This window comes from Zea mays, chromosome 6 (assembly GCF_902167145.1).
Source record: "Zea mays cultivar B73 chromosome 6, Zm-B73-REFERENCE-NAM-5.0, whole genome shotgun sequence".
Lineage (NCBI taxonomy): Eukaryota > Viridiplantae > Streptophyta > Magnoliopsida > Poales > Poaceae > Zea > Zea mays.
The window spans coordinates 138,725,665-138,734,274 of record NC_050101.1 but is presented as its reverse complement, the minus strand read 5'-3'; the positions used below and the strand labels follow the sequence as shown (position 1 = coordinate 138,734,274).

Sequence of the window (8,610 nt, the reverse complement as noted above, 5' to 3'; positions counted from 1 at the left end):
ACCCCAGGGTTATGAAGGCTGGGGAGCACCGGGAGGATAAGGAGGGGGAAAGTTTTGTCCGGTTTGGACATGGTGGTGGCCTGACTCCTTCCGGATAACCGTTAAGGTTAGGACGTGCGGGGAAAGAAAGAGATTCGGATTCGGATCTCATTGATCATGAGATCGCAGAGCCGGACTAGTGGGTAAAGTGTACACCTCTGCGCAGAGTTTGAAAACCTATTCAAATAGTCTGTGTCCACAGGAATGGACGAGTCTGGTATGGTATGGCAATTAATGTTTTGTTTTCCAAAAAAAGAGATGCTTTTGAGAAAAGTGGTTTCTAAAAAGGTTCGGCGGTTGAGCCGTGAGCTATGGTGGACGGGAAGTCCAGTAGCTGTTTTTGAAAAGGAAAACCAGTGGGAAACTGCTGAGATACCTGGATGGTTTAGTCCAGGGGATTTTGTTCTAATATTGAAAAACTTCCTGCTCCTTTTGGAGAGGATGCACTTTGCAAAATACAAAATATTTTTCAAAACAACCCTGCATAAAATATTGCTGTTTCTGCAAATATCCTGAGCTCTACATATTCCATGCATTATATCTGATTTCCCCATTCCGCGGGTGAAGGTGGGCTGCTGAGTACGTTTGTACTCACCCTTGCTTATTTGTTGTTTTTCAGAAAAAGGAGATCGGGTAAGAGTTACGACCGTTCCCAACCTTGCCTGTGGCTGTTGGACCGCTGATTTGCTTCGCTGCGTATATCGGGCTGCTTCAGCCCCACTCTGATGATATGTCCCGAGTTGTGGACCAACTCTTAAAGTTGTTCGCCACCTTTATAGGTTTGTCGTTTAAGCAGATCTGGAATCATCTGATGTATAAATGTGTTTACTAGCCTCCTGGGACTAGTAATTGTATCACATTTGAGTCCCAGAGGATCGGGACGCTTCACTGAGGGGCTGTGGTGGTAGAACTCTTTCCCGTCCCCCAGCAAGACAAACGACTTGGCGCGCCGCGCCAACCGCCGAGCTTCGGCTTGGTCGAGGGGTAGCTCTCCTCGGTGGAGATATTGCAGGTACGGGGTCTACCAGTTTCGATTAGGCATGACCCCGCTTTGCTCCTCCTCGATGCGTAGTGCCTCACCCTCGGGGGCCGAGGGAACCTCGGGCTGAGCTGAGGGTGCCTCGGGTTGAGCCGAGGGTGCCTTGGGCCGAGCCGAGGGAACCTCGGACTGTGCCGAGGGTGCCTCGGACTGAGCCTAGGGTACCTCAGACTGAGCCGAGGGTGTCTCGGGCTGTGCCGAGGCCTTCTCGGGCTCGGGCGTGTCGTCGGTCTTGATGGAGGGTTGATGCAGGTCTCGGGAGAAGACGTCCAGGGGAACCGTTGTTCGCCCCGAGGCTATTTTAGCCAGCTCGTCCGCAGTCTCGTTGTAGCGTCGGGCGATGTGGTTGAGCTCGAGCCCGTAGAACTTGTCTTCTAGGCGCTGAACCTCATCGCAGTAGGCTTCCATCTTCGGGTCGCTGCAGTGGGAGTTCTTCATGACTTGGTCAATGACGAGCTGCGAGTCACCGCGAGCGTCGAGGCGTCGGACCCCTAGCTCGATGGCGATGCACAAACCGTTGACCAGAGCCTCATACTCAGCCACATTGTTGGACGCCGGGAAATGGAGGCGTAGCACGTAGCGTAGGTGCTTTCCGAGGGGCGAGACGAAGAGCAGGCCTACGCCAGCTCCTGTCTTCGTCAGCGACCCATCGAAGAACATGGTCCAGAGTTCCGGTTGGATCAGAGCTGTTGGGAGCCGGGTGTCGACCCATTCAGCCACAAAGTCCGCCAAGACCTGGGACTTGATGGCCTTCCGAGGGGCGAATGAGATCGTTTCGCCCATAATTTCCACCGCCCACTTTGCAATTCTACCTGAGGCCTCTCGGCACTGGATGATCTCCCCCAGGGGGAAGGATGACACCACAGTTACCGGATGAGACTCGAAGTAGTGTCGCGACTTCCGCCGCGTCAGGATCACCGCGTATAGCAGCTTCTGAATTTGTGGGTAGCGGGTCTTGGTCTCGGACAGTACCTCGCTGATGAAGTAGACTGGCCTCTGGACGGGCAATGCATGCCCCTCTTCACGTCTCTCAACCACAATCGCGGCGCTAACCACCTGAGCGGTCGTGGCGACGTAGATCAAGAGGGCTTCTCCGGCAGCGGGGGGCACCAAGATGGGCGCGTTTGTAAGGAGCGCCTTCAGGTTCCCGAGGGCTTCCTCGGCCTCCGGGGTCCAAGTGAAGCACTCGGCCTTCCTTAAGAGGCGGTACAGAGGCAGGCCTCTTTCGCCGAGGCGCGAGATGAAGCGGCTCAGAGTCGCAAGGCATCCCGTGACTCTCTGTACCCCTTTCAAGTCTTGGATGGGCCCCATGCTGGTGATGGCCGCGATCTTCTCTGGGTTGGCCTCGATGCCCCGCTCGGAGACGACGAACCCCAAAAGCATGCCTCGGGGAACCCCGAAGACACACTTCTCGGGATTGAGCTTCACGCCTTTCGCCTTGAGACATCGGAATGTCACTTCAAGGTCGGAAAGGAGGTCGGAGGCTTTCCTCGTCTTGACTACGATGTCATCGACGTAGGCCTCGACCGTTCGGCCAATGTGTTCGCCGAACACATGGTTCATGCACCGTTGGTACGTTGCACCCACATTCCTCAAGCCGAACGGCATGGTGACATAGTAGTACATGCTGAAGGGTGTGATGAAAGAAGTCGCGAGCTGGTCGGACTCTTTCATCCTGATTTGGTGATACCCTGAGTAGGCATCGAGGAAAGACAAGGTTTCGCACCCAGCGGTGGAATCCACGATTTGGTCGATGCGAGGCAGAGAGTAGGGAACCTTCGGACATGCTTTGTTTAGACCAGTGTAGTCTACACACATCCGCCATTTCCCTCCTTTCTTTCTCACAAGCACAGGGTTGGCAAGCCATTCGGGATGGAATACCTCTTTGATGAACCCTGCCGCCATCAGCTTGTCGATCTCCTCGCCTATGGCTCTGCGCTTTTCTTCGTCGAATCGACGCAGAGGCTGCTTCACGGGTCGGGCTCCAGCTCGGATATCCACCGAGTGCTCGGCGACATCCCTCAGTATGTCGGGCATGTCCGAGGGACTCCACGCGAAAACATCGACGTTTGCGCGGAGAAAGTCGACGAGCACTGCTTCCTATTTGGGATCGAGCTCAGAGCCGATCCGTATCTGCTTGGAGGCGTCGCTGCTGGGGTCGAGGGGGACGGATTTAACCGTCTCCACTGGCTCGAAGTTGCCGGCGTGGCGCTTCACGTCTGGCACCTCCTTCGAGAGGCTCTCTAGGTCGGCGATGAGGGCCTCGGATTCGGCGAGGGCCTCGGCGTACTCCACGCACTCCACGTCGCATTCGAACGCGTGTCGGTACATGGGGCCGACGGTGATGACCCCGTTGGGGCCCGGCATCTTGAGCTTGAGGTAGGTGTAGTTGGGGATGGCCATGAACTTCGTGTAGCATGGCCTCCCCAGTACTGCGTGGTAGGTTCCTCGGAACCCGACCACCTCGAACGTGAGGGTCTCCCTTCGGAAGTTGGAGGGTGTCCCAAAGCAGACGGGAAGATCGAGTTGTCCGAGGTGCTGGCCGCGTTTCCCGGGGATGATCCCGTGGAAAGGCGCAGCGCCTGCTCGGACCGAGGACAGATCAACACGCAGGAGCCCGAGGGTCTCGGCGTAGATGATGTTGAGGCTGCTGCCTCCATCCATGAGGACCTTGGTGAGCCTGACGTCGCCGATGACGGGGTCGACAACGAGCGGGTATTTCCCCAGGCTCGGCACGCGGTCGGGGTGGTCGGCTTGGTCGAAGGTGATGGGCTTGTCGGACCAGTCTAGGTAGACTGGCGCCGCCACCTTTACCGAACAGACCTCCCGACGCTCTTGCTTGCGGTGCCGAGCCGAGGCGTTCGCCGCTTGCCCATCGTAGATCATGAAGCAGTCGCGGACCTCGGGGAACTCTCCTGCCTGGTGATCTTCCTTCTTGTCGTCGTCGCGAGCCCTGCCACCCTCCGCGGGTGGCCCGGCCCTGTGGAAGTGGCGCCGAAGCATGGCGCACTCCTCAAGGGTGTGCTTAACGGGCCCCTGATGATAGGGGCACGGCTCCTTGAGCATCTTGTCGAAGAGGTTGGCACCTCCGGGGGGTTTCCGAGAGTTCTTGTACTCGGCGGCGGCGACAAGGTCCGCGTCGGCGGCGTCGCGTTTCGCTTGCGACTTCTTCTTGCCTTTCTTCTTGGCGCCGCGCTGAGTTGACGCCTCGGGGGCATCTTCCGGTGGGCGGCCCTGGGGCTGCTTGTCCTTCCGGAAGATAGCCTCAACCGCCTCCTGGCCAGAGGCGAACTTGGTGGCGATGTCCATCAGCTCGCTCGCCCTGGTGGGGGTCTTGCGACCCAGCTTGCTCACCAGGTCGTGGCAGGTGGTGCCGGCGAGGAAAGCGTCGAGGACATCTGAATCGGTGATGTTGGGCAGCTCGGTGCGCTGCTTCGAGAATCGTCGGATGTAGTCCCGGAGAGACTCTCCCGGCTGCTGTCGGCAGCTCCGGAGATCCCAGGAGTTCCCAGGGCGTACGTACGTGCCCTGGAAATTGTCGGCAAAGGCTTGGACCAGGTCGTCCCAGTTGGAGATCTGCCCCGGAGGCAGGTGCTCCAACCAGGCGCGAGCGGTGTCGGAGAGGAACAGGGGGAGGTTGCGGATGATGAGGTTGTCATCGTCCGTTCCACCCAGTTGGCAGGCCAGCCGGTAGTCCGCGAGCCACAGTTCCAGTCTCGTCTCCCCCGAATACTTTGTGATAGTAGTCGGGGTTCGGAACCGGGTCGGGAACGGCGCCCGTCGTATGGCGCGGCTGAAAGCCTGCGGACCGGGTGGTTCGGGCGAGGGACTCCGATCCTCCCCGCTGTCGTAGCGTCCCCCACGCCTGGGGTGGTAGCCCCGGCGCACCCTCTCGTCGAGGTGGGCCCGATGGTTGCGGTGATGGTGCTCGTTGCCGAGGCGACCCGGGGCCGCATGCGCTGTGTTGCGCGTGTGCCCGGTGTGGACCAAGGCTTCCCGCATGAATCGGGAAATCGCGGCGCGATGTTCCAAGGGGTACCCCTGCCTTCGGGAGGCGGAGCTTTCGGCCCGTCGGACCGCGGCGTCCTCCAGGAGATTCTTGAGCTCTCCTTGAATTCGCCGCCCCTCGGTGGTTGATGGCTCCGGCATCGCGCGGAGAAGCATTGCTGCTGCAGCCAGGTTCTGGCCGACTCCACTGGAAGTGGGTGGCGGCCTCACCCTGACATCGTCGGCGATGCGGTGCTGGATACCCTGGGGTAGATGACGCACTTCTCCGGCCGGAGGTTGTCCCGCCCATTCCTGCCCGACGTCCCGGCAAATCGGCTCAAGTGTTCCTGTTCCCTCGTCGAGCCTGGCCTGCACCCCGCGGATTTGCTCGAGCTGTGGGTCATGACCCCCCGCCGGAATGGGGACCACAGATAGCTCCCGTAGGATGTCAACGCGAGGCACAGGCCTAGGGAGGTCACCGTTCTCCAGCACACCAAGATGGTTGCCTTCGTTGGGACCCCCTAGATCGACGTGGAAACATTCACGACTTGGGCCGCAGTCCTCGTCGCCGAGGCTGCGGCTACCGTCAGAACAATCAGAAAGGCAGTAGTCGCATGCGGTCATGAAGTCTCGCATGGCACTGGGGTTACCAAGTCCGGAGAAATCCCAACAGAAGTCGGGCTCATCATCTTCCTCGGACCCCGAGGGCCCGTAGGTCGAGACATCCGTCAGCCGGTCCCAGGGTGACCGCACACGATACCCCAGAGGGTTTGGACTTGCCTCTACGAGAGCGTCCGCCAAAGCGAAGTCGCTTGGCGGGTCGAGGCTGAATCCAAAAGGCGTGAGATGGGAATCGGTGGGTACCTCTTGGTCGACGGGCGGTGACGAAGTCACGTCAGGGACTAACTGCACCGTCGTCTCAGGTAGGAGGGTGACGCCCAGCAAGCCTTTCGCGAGCGTGCTGGCGTCGTCTGTTTGCTTGGGATTGGTGTGTTGCGGGGAGACGGCGCTCGTCTTCGTCTCAGACGCGAGGTCAATGCCCGACGTGCCCCCCGTTGGGGCGCCGGCGTCGTCGACTCGCTCGACAGCCGACGAGGTGCCGCCTCCTGGTTGGCCTTGGTTGCCCCGCCTCCTCCTCTGTCGGCGGGGGAGGGGACGGAGTGAGCTCGAATGTTGTTCTTCCACCACGCGGGGAAGACGTTGTCGATTCCGCCGCCGGCGGGCGGGCTGTCGGCCGCCATTGTCGCTGTCGCACGGCGGGGGAAGGAGTATCATGTTGTAGCTGCCGTCGAGGGACATGAACTCAAGACTCCCGAAATGGAGCACCGTCCCGGGCTGGAAAAGTTGCTGGAGACTGCCCATCTGGAGCTTGACGGGAAGCTGTTCGTCAACACGCAGCAGGCCCCTACCTGGCGCGCCAACTGTCGGCGTTTCGAAACCCGGGGGTCCCTGGACCGACGAGTAAATTGTCGCCACGTGCCCCAGCCCAGATGGGTCGGCGTGAGACGGAGCGCGAAGGGGGGAAAGGCAGCCGGAGGGAGACAGGCGTGAGAGGTGGAAATCCCGCGGCCTTCGTGTTTGTCCCGCGCCCAGGTCGGGTGCGCTTGCAGTAGGGGGTTACAAGCGTCCACGCGGGAGAGAGCGAGCGGCCTCACGCGAGCGCCGTCCCGTCCTTCCTCGCGCGGCCAACCCTCTGTAAGGGGGCCCTGGTCCTTCCTTTTATAGGCGCAAGGAGAGGATCCAGGTGTACAATGGGGGGTGTAGCAGTGTGCTAACGTGTCTAGCGGAGGAGAGCTAGCGCCCTAAGTACATGCCATCATGGCAGCCGGAGAGGTTTTGGCACCCGGTTCGTGTGGTGTCGTGGCCGTCAGAGGAGCGCTGGAGCCTGGTGGAAGGATAGCTGTCGGGGCTGTCGAGTCCTTGCTGACGTCCTCTTGCTTCCGTAAGGGGGGCTGAGAGCCGCCGTCGTCATAGAGCGTGCAGGGCGCCATCATTACTTGTCTGGCGGAGCGAGTCAGATGGGACGCCGGTCTTGTTCCCCGTAGCCTGAGTCAGCTTGGGGTAGGGTAATGATGGCGCCTCTTGTTGTCGTGGTCGGTCCGTGCCCTGGGTTGGGCGATGTGGAGGCTCCTCCGAGGTCGAGGTCGAGTCTGTCATCTGAGGTCGAGGTCGAGTCCGAGCCCCTGGGTCGGGCGAGGCGGAGACCGTCGGCTGAGGCTAGGGCTAAGTCCGAGCCCTGGGGTCGGGCGAAGCGGAGTTCGTTGTCTCCCGAGGCTGAGCCCGAGTCCGAGCCCTGGGGTCGGGCGAAGCGGAGTTCGTCGTCTTCCGGGGCTGAGCCCGAGTCCGAGCCCTGGGGTCGGGCGAAGCGGAGTTCGTCGTCTTCCGGGGCTGAGCCCGAGTCCGAGCCCTAGGGTCGGGCGAAGCGGAGTTCGTCGTCTTCCGGGGCTGAGCCCGAGTCCGAGCCCTGAGGTCGGGCGAAGCGGAGTTCGTCGTCTTCCGGGGCTGAGCCCGAGTCCGAGCCCTGGGGTCGGGCGAAGCGGAGTTTCCAATGGCGCCTAGGGCCGGACTTGGCTGCTGTCAGCCTCACTCTGTCGAGTGGCACAGCAGTCGGAGCGGCGCAGGCGGCGCTGTCCTCTTGTCAGACCGGTCAGTGGAGCGACGAAGTGACTACGGTCACTTCGGCTCTGTCGACAGGAGGGCGTGCATCAGGATAAAGGTGTCAGGCCACCTTTGCATTAAATGCCCCTGCAATTTGGTCGGTTGGCGTGGCGATTTGGCCAAGGTTGCTTCTTGGTGAAGGTTGGGCCTCGGGCGAGCCGAAAGTATGTCCGTTGCTGGAGGGGGCCTCGGGCGAGACGTAGATCCTCCGGGGTCGGCTACCCTTGCCCGAGGCTGGGCTCGGGCGAGGCGTGATCGAGTCCCTCGAATGGACCGATCCTTGACTTAGTCACACCCATCAGGCCTTTGCAGCTTTGTGCTGATGGGGGTTACCAGCTGAGAATTAGGAGTCTTGAGGGTACCCCTAATTATGGTCCCCGACATATATATAATGCTTGTGCATTGCGATGGTACACCAATCATATTTGAAGATATAGTGCAACAGTTGTATGACACCCGAGGATCCAGTAAGCCAGTGTAATAAACATTTCCTATAAAAATAAATTTAAGATTAAAGTGGACCCTCCCCACAAAAATATAAATTTAAAACTAAAGTGGACATGTGGCCCACATACCATATATTAAACTTTTGATACTACACTTTATGTTAGCCAAAAGGCCGAGAAAAGGTATCAATTGAAAATGAGACCGTCCCTTTTTTATAGCTTGTTCGGTTGCTCGTCCTACTTCAGCTACTAAGATGGTACTATTCGGGAGCGTTGCGCTGCGTGTTGCTTCATGTCATGTTGGGCTTTGGTATTTTCTCACGACCCATCTCGGAGGTAACGTCCAGAAGCGTTGTGCTACGTGTGGCTTCGTGTCATGTTAGACTTGGGTGTTTTCTCACGGTTTATCTAGAAGGTAGCTTCCTAGTTGTTAGGCGAGGC

At 59.4% G+C, this 8,610-nt stretch overlaps 1 pseudogene; it reads right to left on the bottom strand.

Moving 5' to 3' along the window:
* Positions 1-8,128: 8,128 nt before the first annotated feature.
* Positions 8,129-8,354, bottom strand: LOC111589708 (uncharacterized; annotated as a pseudogene).
* Between the last annotated feature and the right edge of the window lie 256 nt (positions 8,355-8,610).